The sequence below is a fragment of the Rosa chinensis genome, chromosome 3 (genome assembly GCF_002994745.2).
Source record: "Rosa chinensis cultivar Old Blush chromosome 3, RchiOBHm-V2, whole genome shotgun sequence".
Taxonomy (NCBI): Eukaryota; Viridiplantae; Streptophyta; class Magnoliopsida; order Rosales; family Rosaceae; genus Rosa; species Rosa chinensis.
Genome location: NC_037090.1, coordinates 21,513,039 through 21,531,481, shown reverse-complemented (window position 1 = coordinate 21,531,481; position 18,443 = coordinate 21,513,039). Strand labels below are relative to the sequence as shown.

Sequence of the window (18,443 nt, the reverse complement as noted above, 5' to 3'; positions counted from 1 at the left end):
GAAACCTAGTAGTATTTAGTGAGGAACCCAAATATTCCTCGTAAAAAGTAACATACATTGAGGAGAATAAATTCCTCACAAAAAACTTAATCACTAAAAAGACTTTCTGTTGTAGTGATCGGCAATTTTTTTTTTTCGATTCAGTCCCCTAATGGTCCCGAGTCCGGCCCAAAACTGATCGGGTTCGGTATCGTCGGTATCAAATCTCAAAAAGTCTATTACCGACCCAGCCCGTACTGAAACATATTTCCTGGCCCAGGATCGGAATAACTCAAAAACTGGCCCGTGTAGGCCCGTGTCCAGCCCTAACTGAGTTAGAACAAACATGACCATTTATAAAACTATGACTAAGCTAGCAACAACATCTGCCACAAAATTTGTTTCTCTCAGAATATGTCTAAAAGAATTGGTTTCAAACTCCAATGCAAGTTTCTTGATGTCTTGAATAATCTTCTGAATTCTCCATGGTGTAGAAGAGGCTCCATTGACACAGTCAATAATCAACTTGAGCATCGATTTCAATGATGATCTCATTTACACAGAAGAAACAACGATGATCTCATTTACACAGAAGCAACAACGAACATTAAATTGAGCATCGAAACTAATTGACCAAGATCATACCTTGCTAGTATGTAATATTCTAGATGGTGTGAATTTGATTTCAACAGCATTAACTTGCTTGCATGAGTTGTAATGATGGGATCCCCACTGAAACCAAAACCAGGCTGCAGATGTCTATTTCTTCTTTTTCTTCAAGAAAATTGGTATATGCCTGCGGCACCACATATAAGCAAGAGATTTAGACATAGCAAGATTGGAATGTGTGGTACAAATAAATCAATTAATTTACAACTCATGGACAAAAATATTATTGATTGTACACTTTCTCCAAGGCCAATATTGGGTCTAAATCATTTCTGGATTTAAAATTCACACTCTCACAGGTTATTCTAACACCAATATTTTTTTTTGGACTAAATACTTGTTACTCCTCAAACTTTTCCCTGAAAAACAGTTTAGTCCCTCGCCTTTTAAATTAAACTGGATAGTCCTTATTATCTTTAATTCTCACACAATAGATCCACAATAGGTCCAAAATGACTATTATACCCTCACTTCCTTTTTTTAATTTTTTTTTTTTGGACTAAATACCTGTTACTCCTCAAACTTTGTCCGGAAAAACAGTTTAGTCCCTTGCCTTTTAAATTAAACTAGATAGTCCTTATTCTTTGCAAATCTCACACAACAGGTCTAAAAGGACATTTATACCCCTCACTTCCTTTTTCTATATTATTTTTCTCTTTCTCTTTTTTTTTTTTTTTTTTTAACTCTCTCTCTCTCTCTCTCTCTCTCTCTCTCTCTCTCTCGCTCACCAACGGTGACCTGCCTCTTCTTCCTCTTCTATTCCACAACGATGGCCCCGCCCCATTCTCTGATGGGCCACTCCATCCAAAACGACGTCGCGCTCCTCTCCAACCTCTGCATCAGACCCCACTCCACCCAAAACGAGATCGAGACTCCGCGCCGGCGACATCGACGTTCTTCTGCAACCCGACTGTCTCCAAACATCACCTCCCTCTCTCTCTCTCTCTGTCTCATCCTTCTCAACCCGACTCCTCCAATTCTGATTGATAAGGCCCAGCCTCGATTCCGGACCCGAAGACGATTTTGGTGACAAGCAACAGAGGAAGAGGATCCACATCGCCGGAAGATGATTTTGGTGACTGGACGCCAATGCTCGAGAACTTTGTCCCCAATTCGTCGTTAGGGTCAACGTCGTCATTTGGGATTGGAGAGCCCAGACTTCATTTGGGACGGTTGGTCTATTCCCTCTGGTGCTCGACCCAGGACCTCCGGCGCTCGACCTCCTGTGCTCGACCCAGCTCTTCGGCGCTCGACTCAGGCCAGTGGCAGAGGAGAATGATAAACCGGGTGCCCAGAGCTTTTCTCTGGGTGCCCAAAGCAATTATTTTCTTCTTCTTTTTTCTTTTTTGGTAAAATGGGATCGGAGCTGCGTGGAGATGGTGGAATTGGTCTCTGAGGTTTGGTTGAGTTGGGCAGAGTGGTGTGACAAGGCTGTGCTGCGTGCAGGCATGCCTGCTGTGCGCGGGGTTGCTATGCTTACCTGGCTACTATGTTAGGTTCACATGGTTGTCGCGCTCCTACGCTGGGCAAACGACGTCGTTCAAGACGCCAGTGTGGAGAAACTCAACCAGACAGCTGAAGTGGGCGGAGGAGATGTTGAGGTCGAGGGAGAGATCTATTCTGGTTCAACGATGCTAGGAAGTTGGTCTTGGCCTTGTTGCCGCAGAGAGACCTAGCAGCGCCGTCGTAGACGAGAGCTGCCTCCTCCGGAGGGGGAGAGAGAGAGAGACAGAGAGAGAAAGAGAGAGAGAGAGAGAGAGAGAGAGAGAGAGAGAGAGAGAGAGTTACGCAGAAAACATAAAATAAAATAAAAAAGAGACAGAAAAATATATATATATATATATAATTATAAAAAGGAAGTGAGGTGTGTAAATGTCATTGGACCTGTTGTGTGAGATTTGCAAAGAATAAGGACTATCCAGTTTAATTTAAAAGGCGAGGGACTAAACTGTTTTTCAGAGCAAAGTTTGAGGAGTAACAAGTATTTAGTCTTTTTTTTTTTGTAATTTTTCTCTCTTTTTATCTTTTTTTTTACTCTCTCTCTCTCTCTCTCTCTCTCTCTCTCTCTCTCTCTCTCTCTCTCTCTCTCTCTCCTACCTTAGCTTTGCTCCTCCAGCAAAGTCTCTAGTTTTCGATGACCACTTTTCTAGTAAGGTTCTTTGGTTGTGCCCCAAAATGTTAGATACATTCGGCGCGCTTCTTTTTCAATCCGAGACCTGGTTCCGCAGGAGATTTGGTGAATTTTGATTAAAATTTGATAGGTTTTGCATCCGTGGATGAATCGGAGACGAAGCAGGATCGAGAAAGTCTGGGCTGGACAAGGGTTGAGATCGGAGACGGAGCGACAAAGGGTAGGCTGTTGCGGCAGCAGGGAGGAGTTGAAATGGGTCGGGGACAGCGAGGAAATCTTGGGTGGGTTGGGATCAGGAGAAATGGGTTGGTTTGCGATCTCACCGGAAGGAAATATGGGTCAAAAATGTAGTGGCAGATAAGGGGGTGGTGGTGGTGGAGATTGGGGTGGGTTCAGTTTGATTCGGTTCAGTTTTAGGCCAAAACTGAGAACCGAACCAAACTAAACTTCGATCTGGATCGGTTCGGTTTTACATTTTTCAAACTTCAACATCGAAAACTGAACCGCACTATTCGGTTCTGTTCGGTTAGGTCCAGTTCGGTTTTTTTTTCAAATAAAAATTATTAATCATTTTTTTTAAAGGCCTGTTTGATGTTCCCTTCCCTTTCCATTTTAGCTAGCTTTTTAGGCTCCTTGCTCACCAATATATTAATAAAAATTACATTGGAAACTAGGAAATTAAAAATCAAGGTCATTGGAGGCTGGAGCCTTCTCAATATGGCCATTGGAGCCTTTTCAATATGGAAAAAATCAAGGCCATGGAGCCATTTCGATATGGAAAGAAAAAAGAAAAAAAAGCTAAAAACATTATCTAGAAATATATCCTCTAAACAGCTAGAAAGGTTTGATAATTGGTTCTTGTTGCCTGCAAAGTGAGACGAAAATGCTTCAGCCCAAATACATTAGACGAAAAAGAAGATACTGACATGCTTTAAGAACTATAAGAGTTTCGTAAAAATTGCTTCTTGAAAGCCCGGAACACACATAATTAGAGGGAAACATTACCTCAGAAATTTTATGATTAGGAATTTAGGATAGTCCAAATCTACATCATCAGAGCTGGATAATCATGCTTCTGCAATAGCACTCCACTTCTGTTCATTCAATATATATATATATATAGGATTCTATTAGTTGATCTAAAAAGAAAAATTTGAATACGAGAAATAATGCCATTTCCACTACTCAAACAAATCAAAGGTTGACTGAGACTTTCTATTCATCTTTCATAGGGTATAACATCAGGTATTCACATAGCCCACAAATGTCATTCAAAGCTAGTAAAACAAAACCCATTATCAATCTAATTGAAAAGATAGTAACAAATATACAATAGCAAATACAACCAGCAAAGAAAGCAATAAAAAAACACAAACATATTGATATTTGGAGATAAAAAAATAAAAGAAAAAGGTTGATTCATAAAGCATTTGCAAAAGATCAAGTACCAAGTCTATCGTCCACCAGTTCTTGTTCGTTACTTTTTTTTCATCTTTTGAATTGTTAATGCTGCCTCACTTTCTTTTCTCTTTCAGATTCAGTGCAGAAAACACCTGTTGATGATATTGAACTTGGGGCCAAATAAATAGACAACTGGCCAACTACATTAATAGCTGACCACTTTACCTGAATATGTGGATGTTCAAAGGAGTTCAAAACCATTGCTAGTTTCCCACCACTTGCTCCAAATCTTTTATCATTACTGCAGCGAATAGAAAAATGAAAAGACAAACAATAATCAAAAGATCTGGGGAGAGAGGAGAGGAACTGAAAATGACAAGGAGAGGCTCTGGAAGTTTGGAGGCTCTGAAGAAAGGAACTGAAGAATGCGGCTATGGCCTGTGAGAAACTATTTATATCAGGACCTTAGGGTTTATTTTCTGACTTAATGGTAAAACGACGTCGTTTTGGCATATGCTGTTATGTTCTGTTTTGGTCTGGTTTTGACCCACTAAAACATAAAACCGAACCGAACCGGTTTGGTTCAGTTCAATTTTTTCATTTCGGTTTTGTTTTCTTTCGGTTCTGCTATTTTCGGATTCGGTTCGACTTTCGGCTCGATTTTTTTCGGTTTTCTGTTTCACGAACCCACCCCTAGTGAAGAGGGAGGGAGATCTTGGAGTAGCCAAATGGGTTTTTCAATTTCTTTCTCTGATTTCTTGGTTGTTGCAGACCGAGAGTTGGGTTAGTTGGAAATGGGATCAGAGATTAACTGAGCTGGTCATAGCTAGAATTGGGGTTGGGGAACTGGAGTAGGGAGCTGCAGGAGTCACCGGAGCATTTGTGGGTCTTGTCATGGAGGCCATGGAGGAGAATCTCGAATAGAGAGAGAGCTGAGAGAAAGAAAGAAGCAGGAAAAAAAATTAAAAAGAGAGAAAAAAATAAAAAATAAAATAAATAAAGTGGACATGAGGGGTATAATAGTCATTTTGGATCTGTTGTGTGAGAATTAGAGAGAATAAAAACTATCCAGTTTAATTTAAAAAGCGAGGGACTAAACTGTTTTTCAGAGAAAAGTTTGAGGAGTAACAAGTATTTAGTCCCTTTTTTTTTTATTCTTATTGTTATGTATAATCACGAAAACATAAATCAAAAACAGAAAATCATACCAAATTCTTACCGGATACAAAGAGACCAAGACTCGGACCGCACGAAAAAATCTCAGCTTCTAACCAAACCTGTGACAATCACAACAACGATAAAACACAAAATCCAATAGCTCAACATAACTAAAATCAAGTGGCAGAGAATAAAAAACAAAGCTGATCTTCTTTCTTTTAGACTGAGAATTTCATCATAGCTTCAAATAGAAAGATATTGTTACAAAAGAGCACCACAATCCTATAAAGTTATTGTCCAGTTCTGCAAGTATTATTCTTCAAATATTAAGATATTGTTACAAAAGGGCACCGCAATCCTATGAAGTTGCTGCTGTTGCATTAGTGATGCTTCAGTTCAATAAAGATACTACTACATACTACCACAGACTAGATTAGTAGCAGGGCTTTAGCTTTATTTGATTTCCAAAAATGAGAGATGATTAAACCCAAATATAGCGTACATAAATCTTAATCTACCTGGCTGGGGGCTGAGATTAATATAGTTAATTGAAGATAAGCATGATCAATATTTTAATAGCACTAAACTAATGGTGATGAAAGCCATCACTGCACACGCGACTGGTTTTTAATGGAATTGGAGGGCTCCAGTTCTTTGCTCTCATTGTTATTCATGATTCACGCTTTGTGAAATTCTTTAGTGTAAACTAGTTAATACCAAGAATCAAGTCAAATACAAATTCTCAAAACTTAGATCACGCTATAAAATCGAGCCCCTCTAAACCATAAGCATTTCATACAAATCAAATGTCACCCAAAAGAGCTCAACAATCATTGAAGCCAAGCTTAAACTCAGAAACGAAGTACTGACAAACCTATGTAGCTTCTCTAGAGGTAACCCAAATGATATGTGTACCACCGATTAAAAGCAACCCAGCTCTGTACCTCCAAAATCAGACAGAGGAATGAGAAATACGATGGCCAAAAAGAGGAATGAGAAACACGATGGCTATTGACTATCATGCACCAAATACCTAGTTCTAAAATGCATACCTCAATCAATTTGTTTTAATACTGTGTTCGTCCTCCTTCAATTCTGAAAAGCTCCAGAATTATCTACCCTTTCTGCACAAATCAAGCAAACAACCGAAACCAACACATCTCTCTATCTCTCTCTCTCTCTGCGAAGCAAATAATCTGATAGAGATCTCTAGCTATTTCTGTGCAACAAATAAATGAAGACGCGAGAAGTCCATAATTAGGTGGCAACTCAGCAGATCAACAGGTGGACTATGTAATTATGTTAAACATGGAAGGACAAAATCGCCAATCTACTATTCATAAGGAAAACACTCATTTAGTATATAGTATAATTTGGTTATTTGTGGTTGCATGTGATTTCTTCGTACTGTGCTCATCAGAGAATCAGAGTTTAGATAGGATATTTTTGTTTTTCTCTGTAAATTTTCTATATGAGTATGATTTTTGAATTCTGATACAAGCTTTGTGCTTTCATAGCCATTAAAGTAATACAGGAGCTTAGTTGAGTAAGGGAAATTGCAACATGATCCGAACCAAGAAGCCCCACTTAATTGAAAAACTTGGTCAAGAGGTCAGAGCAATATGAGAAAGATATGGAGGAATATCATGCACGAGTTTTTCAATTTTAAGCTTAATTTTTAAGTTTGAGGATTGAAAGATTGAATCTTTCAAGTTTTGCAAGCAAGCCTTGTGAATTGGGAGAATAAGAGTGTGGCAAAGGATTTTAAGCTGAGAATAAGCAGAAGGATGACATGTGGACATCAATGAACAACCAAAGGAACAAGCTTTTCCAGACCTAGATGTTCAAGGCTCCTACAAGATTGTGGAATAAAATTTAGTTTTAATTAGTGAAACTATATAAAATATATAAAAAGTGTTCAAACCATTATGCTATTAGCAATGTAAAAAATTTCCATATAGCTCTAACAGCTTTTTCTCTCTAGCTGAAACCTAGTCAGTAACTAGGGTTTCTAGTTCGGCGGCGGCGACGTCATCTTTCAGGCTAGACCCCGTCGAGGGTAGCGGCAGCTGACATCTGGTCCTCTTCATGATTCGAGGCTTTCTTCAGATCGTTTCGTGCATAGTTTTCGTCGGAGCTTGTTATTAGGTTCGTCAACGATCTAGTGCAAGCAATGTTGTGACTCAAATCTTGAAGATTGCTTAGCTTGATTCTTGCATTGAGTGGATCGGCGGTGTTCCAAGGAGGTAGAAGAGGTTTTGGACCAGCTTGGGCTCCCTGGTTTTTTGCCTTGGTCGAGCGTCATGGTGTGGACGAGTAGCTTGCATGTTAGAAAGCAGCGCAGTCAGTCAAGCCAGGGAGGTAAGGCGGCATGCTTCTTGTTCTGGTGAATTGGTGCACTCGATCTGATGTTGTGGTCGAACGGTTTGCCGCAGAAAAACATGACGGCAGTAGAGGCAGTAGTGTAAGGAGGCCCATCCTCCGTTTTCTTAGGTTTGGGTCTGGGTCTTTGGGCTTCTTGTTCTGGTGAATTGGTGCACTCGATCTGATGTTATGGTCAAAAGGTTTGCCGTAGGAAAACATGACGACAGTAGAGGCAGTAGTGTAGGGAGGCCCCTCCTCCGTTTTCTTAGGCTTGGGTCTGGGTCTTTAGGCTTGGGCTCAATTTTGGGCTGATGGGCCAGGGGAGCTTTCCTGCTAAAGAAGACTTGATTTGGGCTTGGGCCTACAGGCTTGAGCTTAGGTCAAGGTAATCTGGGCTGTAATGTATTAGGGTATTGAGTCTGTGTGAGGTTGGATAAACTTCTATAAGTCTTCTGTCACGTTTCTACTGTTTTGCTTATACAATAATTGCGTGACTGACAAGTGAGGGCTAGTTGAATGATTTCTTTTCTATAGGAGGCGAGGTTTTTTCATTCTTATATAGGCTCGCTTAAATGTGAGCATCCGAGTGATCTTAATGGTTTGCTCTAGCTTAGGTAGGTAATTCAGATTTTCTTGCCGGATTTTTTCTGTAAGTTTTTGTAGACTCTAGCTTTTGACTGTCGATCTAATGAATTCAACTTCTAATTCAAAAAAAAAAAAAAAGTTATGCTATTACGTTCTTGTACTAGGTATTCATCAAATTCTATCCTTAACCCTCTGCATAGCTCTCTTTAGGTGAATGACAAAATGGAAACATAATTGGTTTAAATTCTCAAGAAAAAGAGATTGGATGTTAAAGTTTCTAGCAATGTTATAATATATATTTTGCACTCTTCGAGATTACGAGCATAAATCTGGCAGGCCAAAAGACATTACTGTTGGAAGGTGAGAGGAAAAGAAAGTTGCAACCCATTTTTATATGGTCTTCAATATTTCATTCTGTATAAACCTTTTGGGTACTTATGAAGGCTTTTTTTTTTTTTTTGAACAAGGTGGATACTTATGAAGTTAGGAGGTAGTCTATGTAATTTATATCTCATTAGGTGTTTTTGTTTTAGGGTAAAATCCTCAAATGGTACTCGAACCATTACGAAATGCACTTTTTAGTACCTACAAATTTTCAGGGAGTCTAGTAGTACCTTTAGTATCTCTCCGTTAACCCTTTTAGTACTTCTGTCAATTATTCCGTTAAAATAGGGATCAAATCGTAAAAATCTTATTTTTTATATTTTTTTTTACAAATTTTTTATAAAACTAAATTAAACTTGGTTTAAAAAAAAATAATAATAATAAAAAGAGCTAGAATTGAATTTAATTAATGAATATCTACATTTACCATTTACTTACTACTTCCATTGGTTAATTCTATTAATTGTTTGAGAAAAAATTATCTCATTAGTTGACCAAATGAATATATCTTAATTTTTATAAAAAATAACTAAACACAAACAAAATACTTAAATTAATTACCCCAAGTAACCCGAGAATAGGGAAGAACGGATTGGGTACTATTTTTATTTTTTATGTGTCAAATTACTTTTAATTATAGACCTTCAATATATTATAATACTATAAATTAGATATGAATGAAAATACTATTTTACCCTTGTTATTTTACTCACATGAGTCTCACATGGCCGCCACATAGGCCTTTTTAACGGAATAATGGACGGAGGTACCATATGGGCTAACGGAGGAATAGTGCAGGTACCACTAGACTCTCTAAAAATTTATAGGTACTAAAAAGTGCATTTCGTGATAATTCGGGTACCATTTGAGGATTTTACCCTTTGTTTTATATACTGCCTCTCTACTAGGGTGGCACCTATTTGCATTTTTCTAATGAAGATTTCACATATTGGAAAGGGTTATGTACATACATGTGCATTTGCAAGCATAATTAGCTATAATGAGCCACGCTCATTGTACCGCCAGGGGTACCAACGCCCACCATATTAGTGACTGGCGTAAAGACAGCTAGCCGGGTTACCGCCTGAGCCCCGGATCAACCCCAAAGCACCGCCGACGCGCCGCCACGCGCCGTGTCAAGTGAGCATCAGAAGCTACTGAAACTGGGAACTGAAGCACATCAGTCCCACATCGAAAACAAGGAGAAGATCATCCTCTCCCTCACCTATAAAAGGTCCTCTCCTCTCTCCTCATTTATTACGCATTCAATACTTACCTACTGTTACTTTGTCAACATAAATACATTGACTAACTTAGGCATCGGAGAGTTGAAGACCGCCCAGCGCGGTCTCCCTCTGACGCCCATTGTATTTTACTTGACAGGTAACGGGAACCACTAACAACAGAAGTATCGATCCGCCCGCCGGATCAGCGTTAACTAAAGTCCAGCTACCGCTAGACTTTTAGACATTAACAGGTTATTATTACAAATGGTATCTGAACTTATCATCTATCTTATCGATGGTACCTAAACTTCAATTTTAATTACAACCAATACCTGAACTTTTTGATTTCATTTCAAATGGTACCTATCACTAACTTTCGTTAATGTTCCGTTAAAAACTAACATGTTCAAAACACATGACCTATACTCAAGAGTAGTTTGATGAAAATACACATTTAAATAATTTTGTTTACTAGATAACTGATCAATTAATATGTTAATAAAAATAGAAGTTCAATTAAAAATAGAATTAAAAATGTATCCCTACCCTTTTATGAAAATAAAATTTAAAAACAAGATTTCAACAAAAATCAATTTGTTTTATAGATACAGACAAAACATTTCAAATAAAACTATAAAACTTTTTTTTTTTTGGGACAAACTACAAAACATTTAAAACCAAAAGCTTATCAAAACTTTCATAATTTTTTTTTCCCTTTCATTCATATTTTTAATTGAAGTTGAAAGTTTTTCCTTTTGATAGTCTCATTTTTTATAGCCACAATATAAGTGAAAATAAGTGATATTACAAACTAGCCGCTAACGTGAGAGAGAGAGGGAAAAAACCCTAATTTCGAAATTCTCTGAGTTTGACGGCATGGAGGAGGTGGATGAGATGGCTATTCGACTGGCAGCTTTTCTTGGACTAGCAAACATTCGCAGGCTGGTGGATCTTTGTCTTGCTCGTGGAGAGGGTTTATGTCATGTTCAGACGTATCTGGTAGGGAAGTTGTTGACGGCTAGGGCTTTCAATAAAAGATCGTTCATGGGCATGTTCCGGCATGCATGGAGGCTGAATGGACAGTACACTGCTCAGAAACATGGAGACCGCTTTCTATTCACCCTAACGGATCCAACAGACCGTAACCGGATCCTTCGAGGTGGTCCTTAGGGCTTTGATAGAGCTCCGGTCATCCTAGCACCGTATGATGGGGTGGGGTGATCAAGGATGTTCCGCTCTCTACTTTAGCCTTCTGGATCAAGGTATGTGGCCTGCCACCAGATTTTCATACTGATCGTTGCTTGAGAAGGATTGGTAGCGCTTTGGGGCGGTATGTGCAGAAGGACACAACAGAATTTGAAGAAGGAAGGATTCGGATCCGAGTTGAGATTGATCTTCTGCAGCCTGTGATTTTTCGAAGGAATTTCATGGTGGATGATGGGGTTAATGTGGATCTGGATTTTTTCTTCGAAAACCTCTATGGCAGATGTCAAGAATGTGGTTTGATTACTCATATGGGATTACCATGCGTTGGGACGCCGTTGTCAGTTGAGGCCAGGACTGACCAATCGCCGGCACGATGAAATCTTGAAAGGGTTTTGAAACGTGTGGAGTTGTCTCATCAGGTTGGACCGTCGATGGTTTTTGGAGCACAGTCGAGTCCACAAGTAGGGCTAGAGAGATTTCTGCCAGCAGCTAAACCAAAGGGGAGAAAGGAAATTAGGAGTCGACTTGTCACCGGTAGTGGTGAAGGAAGTTCAGGGGTGCACAATGCATCTTTGAACGAGCAGGTGGAGACTGGTAGTGAGCCATCTTCTGGAGGTTTAGGGCAGGAGCTGCTTGGGAATGGTAATTCAAGTGAGAAGGCGTTGATGGAGGCAGCTCCTAGTTGTGGTATGCGTCGAAAACGTGTGGAGGAAGATGGTATCTCTGTAAAGAAGCTGCGGTTGAGCTTAGCAGTGAGCAGGACAAATTTGGATGTTATGACAATGGGATTGAGTTCTGTGAAAGATGTGAAGGAAGTTTACAAGAAGAGGCCGGGACGGCCAAAGGGGACAAAGAATAAGGTAAAGGAGCTTAAGGTTATGCATGCTTCACCTATGAATAAGTCACTAGCAAAGAAGCTCAAGACTCCTAGGAAGGAGGAGAAATTGGTGAATGGCCTATCGGAATTCACCGTGGTGGAGGCAGTTCATGGTTCCAATCCATCAAGGGGTAAGGAGCCAATAGTTGTTTGATAGGTTTAGCCTAGTTACGATTGTCAATGCTAGTAGAGATACCTCTATGAGTCTTGTGGAAATACTTAGTTTTTAGAGTACCACATTGCGTACTCGGCGTGTGAGACTAGGTAGAATAGATTGTCTGCAAGGCAAGGTGTTTGTATGTGGCATAGGCTACTCAGAGCCTAATTGTGTTATGGGAGTAGTCTTTGTACTATTTCTTTATTCTATGAACGGAGCATACTATTGGTATGTCTCATTTTGATTTTAAAAAAAAAAAAAAAAAAGGTAATTTTACAAATTTTTCCTTGAAAAATGAGTCACATGTTTGGCACATGTCAGTTTTTAACGAAACATTAACGGAAGTTAGTGATAGGTATCATTTAAAATAAAATTGAAAAGTTCAGGTATTGGTTGTGATCAAAATTAAAGTTCAGGTACCATCCATAAGATAGATGATAAGTTCAGGTAACATTTGTGATAATTATCCTATTGGAAATGTTAAACCTCTTTGCACTACCCTTTTTGTGTTTGCTTTTGGCTGGTCAAGCAAATGTTAATTGCAGTTCTTTGTAAATGTAAAATGAAACTAGCTGATGACACCATCGAGTTAATTCTTGATAATAAGGTTAGTTGTCATTATGTATACTTCTTTACTTCTTTGGTTCTGTTTTTCATTTGAGAGGAAATGAAAGCAAATGTTATTGATGGTAATGAAACAGAAACGGGTCATATATATAATTGTCACAGGTTTCTTTTGCACCATCAATTTGCAAAGACATATTAATTCAAGTTGGGAGGTGTCTATTTATTAGTTTGTTTATCATGATGTTGATGAATAATATTTTCTTAACAAACCCGCAGCATCGCGCGCGGGAATATTACCTAATCTCAAGTTACGAGTGTTAAGGCCTTCTATGCAATTATTAGTAATAGAATAGTCATCTTAGTTGGTTCGATGTTTTAGTAAGGAGAAAATGGGAAAAGAACTTGTCCGACAAATCCACTTTGGCATGACCTAAATGAACTCTTGGAGACTTATGCTATGCAAATGACAATGGAGTTGGTTACAGAGTAATAATATACTTTGATATATACACATGATTAGATTCCCAGACACGATAAGAGTGTCCACATTTGTATATCTCCAGTTGGGCATGATTAGGACGCCGGTGGATTTTGTGTATGAAAGAGATAGATATGAGAAATTTCTCGATCTTTATTGATCTTTTTAGGCCTGTAAAAGTGACTTTGTTATATTGCCGCATGAATTGTGAAAGGAACAACTGACCAAGAATGAATTCAATATAATCTCCTTCCATGTTTTTAACGAGTGACAAATGACCGCGCCCTTTTGTCATTTCCTTAATTCCATTTTGATTGCACTCCTGATGGGACACAGTGGATAAACGACATTTTAAGCACTATAGTTCTGATATTGTGAATGATATTCAGAATTGAACCGATTTAGCCGACACTTATAATAATTACAAAAAAATAAAAATGTTTGGGATGAGATTATAAGAAATTATATAAACTCCACAACATCAAAATTAGTCCGTATTAAGGGACATAATTTTCACTAAGAGGCAGTGGTGGAGGCATAAATTAATCTTAAGTGGGGCACCCGAAAATTTTAGAAAAACATTTAAAACTTAAATATATTAAACTTTAATAAAAATTAATAAATTAGAATAAAAATGCGGAAATATCAGTTATCTTTCAAAAAAATTATATATTTTTTAATCAAATTTATAGTTTTCTTTATGATGGTAACATATTTTATCTTTTATTTTTAATTATAAGAAATAATAATGTTAGTGTTAAAAAAGTAAGAAATTAAAAACAAAACTTAATCTAATAGGCTGCAAGAGGCCTCAAACCTGAGACCTGTAGCTACATAAGTAGTTGATAAAAAAGAGCTGCCACTACACCAACTTGGAATCTTGTCAATGTGAGAAACTCTATTCTACTTATCTGGTAAAATCCCAGTGGGGCACGGGACCCACCAGGTCCCAACGTGGCTCCGCCCCCTGCTAAGAGGGTATATATATTTAGCTCCACCCATAGTGATTTTGGTGGTCTCCGATCAGATTCATTAAACAGTAGGATTCCTTGTATGCAGTTCTGAGTCGAATGTTGGACTCCCGGGGAAAAAAAAAAAAGTAAAGAGCGCGAGAGAAAAAGAAGGGGAAAAAAAACTCCATTGAAAGAAATCATGCATGTGTGTTGATGCGTGTTGGAGACTTTAATTGGCACATTGATAGGTTACTTAGGTGGACAAAAATGCACAAAAATGCATATAACTTAACCCTACAAGAGTGTAGAAAGTAGTATGGGCAAGTAGGGATCGTTCCCACAAGAGATTGTGGTCTAATAACTAATCTAAGATTCAAAATAATATAAAACATAAACTGTCAAGTTAGAAATATCTGACTGGAAGACGACTCTAAACTACTCTAAATATCACAAAAATTTACATACAAATTATAGATAGCACAAGCTAACTACTAACAAAGTTTGGCGATATTCAAAGAAGTTTTGGTCGGTGAAATAATTATATAAAAGCGAAACACTAAATGACTCCAAAAATAATAAAAAGGGGTTTTGATTTACGGTTTTGAAAATCAAAGAAATACAAGTTCGGGGTTTTGCATCCACCATCAATCAATCATACAAACTAATCATGTTCAACCCAATTACATTTATCTATAGATGAAGATGCTCAAGTTAATTCAATGCCTGAATTAATCTATTGTTTTTCCTTACTTGTATGCTAGGTGAGAGACGTTCTACATTTAACCTATTTTCTAAAATGCAACCTAGGTTGATAAAACTCTAGATTTAACACAAATAAATCATTATGCAATAGAAAATGAGAGATCACAAGACATCTTGAGTACAACGCGTCTTAGTTAACCTAGAAACCTAATCTCTTGCCTTGGAGACAATTTACTACTCTAGAACTTTCAACAGAACCCTCCTAACAAGGCACAGGCAATGATTATTTTTAGCAATTAAACTTTAGATATGCATACTAAGCGTGCACTCAAAGTAAACATAAAAAGAATTCATTGATGTAAAAACAGAAATTAGGTTCTCATCCAATAGATAAACAAAACTAATTGTAACAATTTACTTAACTACTAAAGAGTTAATTATTCATGGAAAGAAAAATAAAACAAAATAAAGGAGAAAGAGGTTGTAGCAACGGCTACGGGGGAAGAGATGAGAGCTTTTTTAGATGTTGCACAACCCTTTTATATTGCTCCTTGAGTCCTCTTTGATTCTCAAAATGATTCCTTGAATTGTAGAAAAAGTGATCTTCTTAATTTTCTGGTTGAATTAGGATTTCTTCACGGATTGGGTCTAGACTCCAAGGTTTTCCTTATTTCTGCATCTTTCCTCCAAATTATCTCCTTCTTGTATATTTTCTCTGAAAAATCTAATAAACATAATAATAAATAAATAAATAAATAAAATCCACAAAATATTACATAAACAAGAGAGAGGAAAACCCTAGAAAAAAAACTCTCTCTCTAGGACGTCGTTGGCAATGCTGGTGCCTATCCGGCTATGCCCAAGCATTGGAGATGGCCTCTGGCCTAGCCGACGCCGGCAAAGTATGGTCTGACAGGTTGCTTGTTTGACTGGCGTGCCTAAAGCTCGAAGGATGGGATCGGGAGGTGTTATGCATCTTCTCTCTCGGTGGATGGGATTGGTTGAGTCGTGGCTGCATGTTGGGTAATTTGGAGGGAGATTGGGACCTTGTCTGGTCGGAGCAGTGTTTGATGGGTGTCGGCGGTCGGTAGGCTGGCTTCGATGGATGAGAACGGAAGTTGGTTGGTTGGCTGGTGATGGTGATCGGACGATTGTTTCGGATCTTAAGGTAAAGTTTCCAGGTACTGGTTGGTGTGGGGTAGGAACGGCGATGGTCGGCATCAATCGCCGATGGTTGGACGACGTTGAACCCTGACGCTAGTGCAAGGGAGGCAGACTTGGAGGCCGCGCGTTGCAACTATTGCCTTGGGTCGAGAGGGATGGGTACGTCCCAATTCTTGGTTTGATCCTTTGGGCTTGGGTACTGCTTGTGGACCTATTGTGGGCTGAAGATTGGGTTGGAGCCTTTTTGGGCCCAGCCTTAGGTTATATGTTATTTAATGTTTTTATTTATTTACATTGTCTAGTTATGTTGCGGTTTATGCGAGCAATAATTCCCTACATTAGTTGTGTAAGGTTAGTCGGGCTATGTGTGCACTCAAAGTGCCTTGTCTGCTCTATGTAGGTGGGTAGTTCCTTACTTCATCAAATGGTTGCTACCGTCTAGTGGTAGAGTGAAGCTAAGTGTCGTCGGATCTATCCTCCAGTGGCAACATAGTAGGAAAGCTGTGCATCTGGTAATTATGCTACGTTGTAATCGTGTTACATATCGAGTTATCTTTCTGTTATGTCACTGCTATGTCAAAGTAAATATAGTAACCAGTAGAGCACTAGTGCTTGTTAGAATACATGAATTTTGTAGAGATTCCTGATATTATTTCGGGACATACTCTAGATGCTTATTATAATCATAGATTTAGGCTTAATGTTCTCCCCTTATATTCGACAGTTTCATTAATTAAGGCTTGAGGGCAGCCGCACCAGCCTTTTATTCAAAAATAAATAAATAAAGAGAAAATATAAGAAACAAAGATTAATATAAAGATTAACCATATAAATGTCGCATAAAATGCTCCTATCACACATCCTTACCTCAATAAAATTTCTGGAAAGAGCAACGATCCAACTTCAAGTGCATTAGAGTAAAGCCTCAAAATCTAAAAGCTAGGAGATTGTGGAGTTTTCACACTATGATCTTAGGAATATTTAGCAGCCGTCTACAACTTCATGATTATGCACCATGGTTTACAATAATGGAAGTGATTGCACAGGAGCTACTTTAAGTGTTCCACTCAGTGGAGCGACTCTAAGTCTAATTTTTAACGTACTTAGAGAGCATGTGCCAAATAAGCAAAATAAAGTGTATAAACAGAACTTGTGGTTATAATGCCAAAAAATCAAGTCGGCTCATTCGTCTCTATATTGATCGTTATAGGCCTCTTGAATCACACATCCTTACCTCAATCAAAGTTCTGGGAAGAGCAACGATCCAACTTCAAGTGCATTAGAGTAAAACCTCAAAATCTAAAAGCCAGGAGATTGTGGAGTTTTCACACTAGGAATATTTAGCAGACAACTTCATGATTCTGCATCATGATTTACAATAATAAAATGGCTCTATTTTATATGGTTAGTATGGATCGCTCTTTTCCTCTGAAGACAAAATAGTTTAATAGGGTTTGATAGTTTATAGGATGAGAAGCTTCCTACGACGTGAGGTCGTGTGGAAAATTACATATCTAACGGCTCTAATTGGTGGTGCTTAAACCAGATTCCACATTCGCATGCACTAAAATACAACATGTATAATACTAATCAATCACATTTTTTTTATCTGATACTCATCAGTCACATTAATTAATCCGTGCATGATATTAGCTTATGTGGCGGTTTGGTAGACTTGAGGTCGCAAATGAGGGAGTAGGAATTAAGTAAAGAAGGACAAACATGTTTGTTAGCTTGGCATGTCAGTTTGATCTTAGTACACGCTTTCCATAATTCATTCATCATGTGAATGAACATAATTCATTCATCATGTGAATGAAGTTGTAGCTTGCATCAGTGCCTTTTATGAGTTTGATCTCTAATTGAAGGAAACACTTTTACCCAACTAAAATCGGAAAATTGAAATCATAGGATATGATGTTGCGTCTATGTTTAATTATCCTTTTTAATCAAAATGAGAAACATTATTACGCAAACTTATACTTTACTCTATTTTTAAATAGATGTCATCTTAGACATTTGTATGAATAAGTAGGGTTGTAAGTATGATCGATACAGCTCGTGTTCAACTCGTATTCGTAAGATAAATGAGTCGAATTTGAGCTCAATATTAAGCTCGACAAAAAAACAAGTTCGTATTTTTCAAGAGTAGCTCGAGCTTGTTAAAAATAGGCTCGTTTGTTAAAACTCGACTTATGAAAATTTATGATATAAATAAAAATATAATTTTTCTAATTTTAAATCTTTAATTCTTTTTATTACTTTCCTATTCAATTGGAAGATAATATGAAAATTTAAGTAAAATTATTACAATAAAGAACAATAAATTTTCTTTCTTCCTTTTTTATTTTTTAAATTTAAAGTCAAATGAACCAAGTTAAGCCTATTCAAGCTTGAGCTCGTCCCATAAATCGAGCCGAGTAGAGACCAGCTCAGACTTAA

General features: G+C 38.0%; 1 long non-coding RNA gene across 1 annotated transcript; it reads right to left on the bottom strand.

Moving 5' to 3' along the window:
* Window positions 1-3,488: 3,488 nt before the first annotated feature.
* LOC112191330 lies at window positions 3,489-6,516 on the bottom strand. Its single transcript, XR_002932925.2, has 6 exons — window positions 6,391-6,516; window positions 6,213-6,276; window positions 5,400-5,457; window positions 4,228-5,112; window positions 3,785-3,873; window positions 3,489-3,644 (listed from the first exon to the last, which is right to left on the bottom strand). It is a non-coding gene; the product is annotated as an uncharacterized LOC112191330 (long non-coding RNA).
* Between the last annotated feature and the right edge of the window lie 11,927 nt (window positions 6,517-18,443).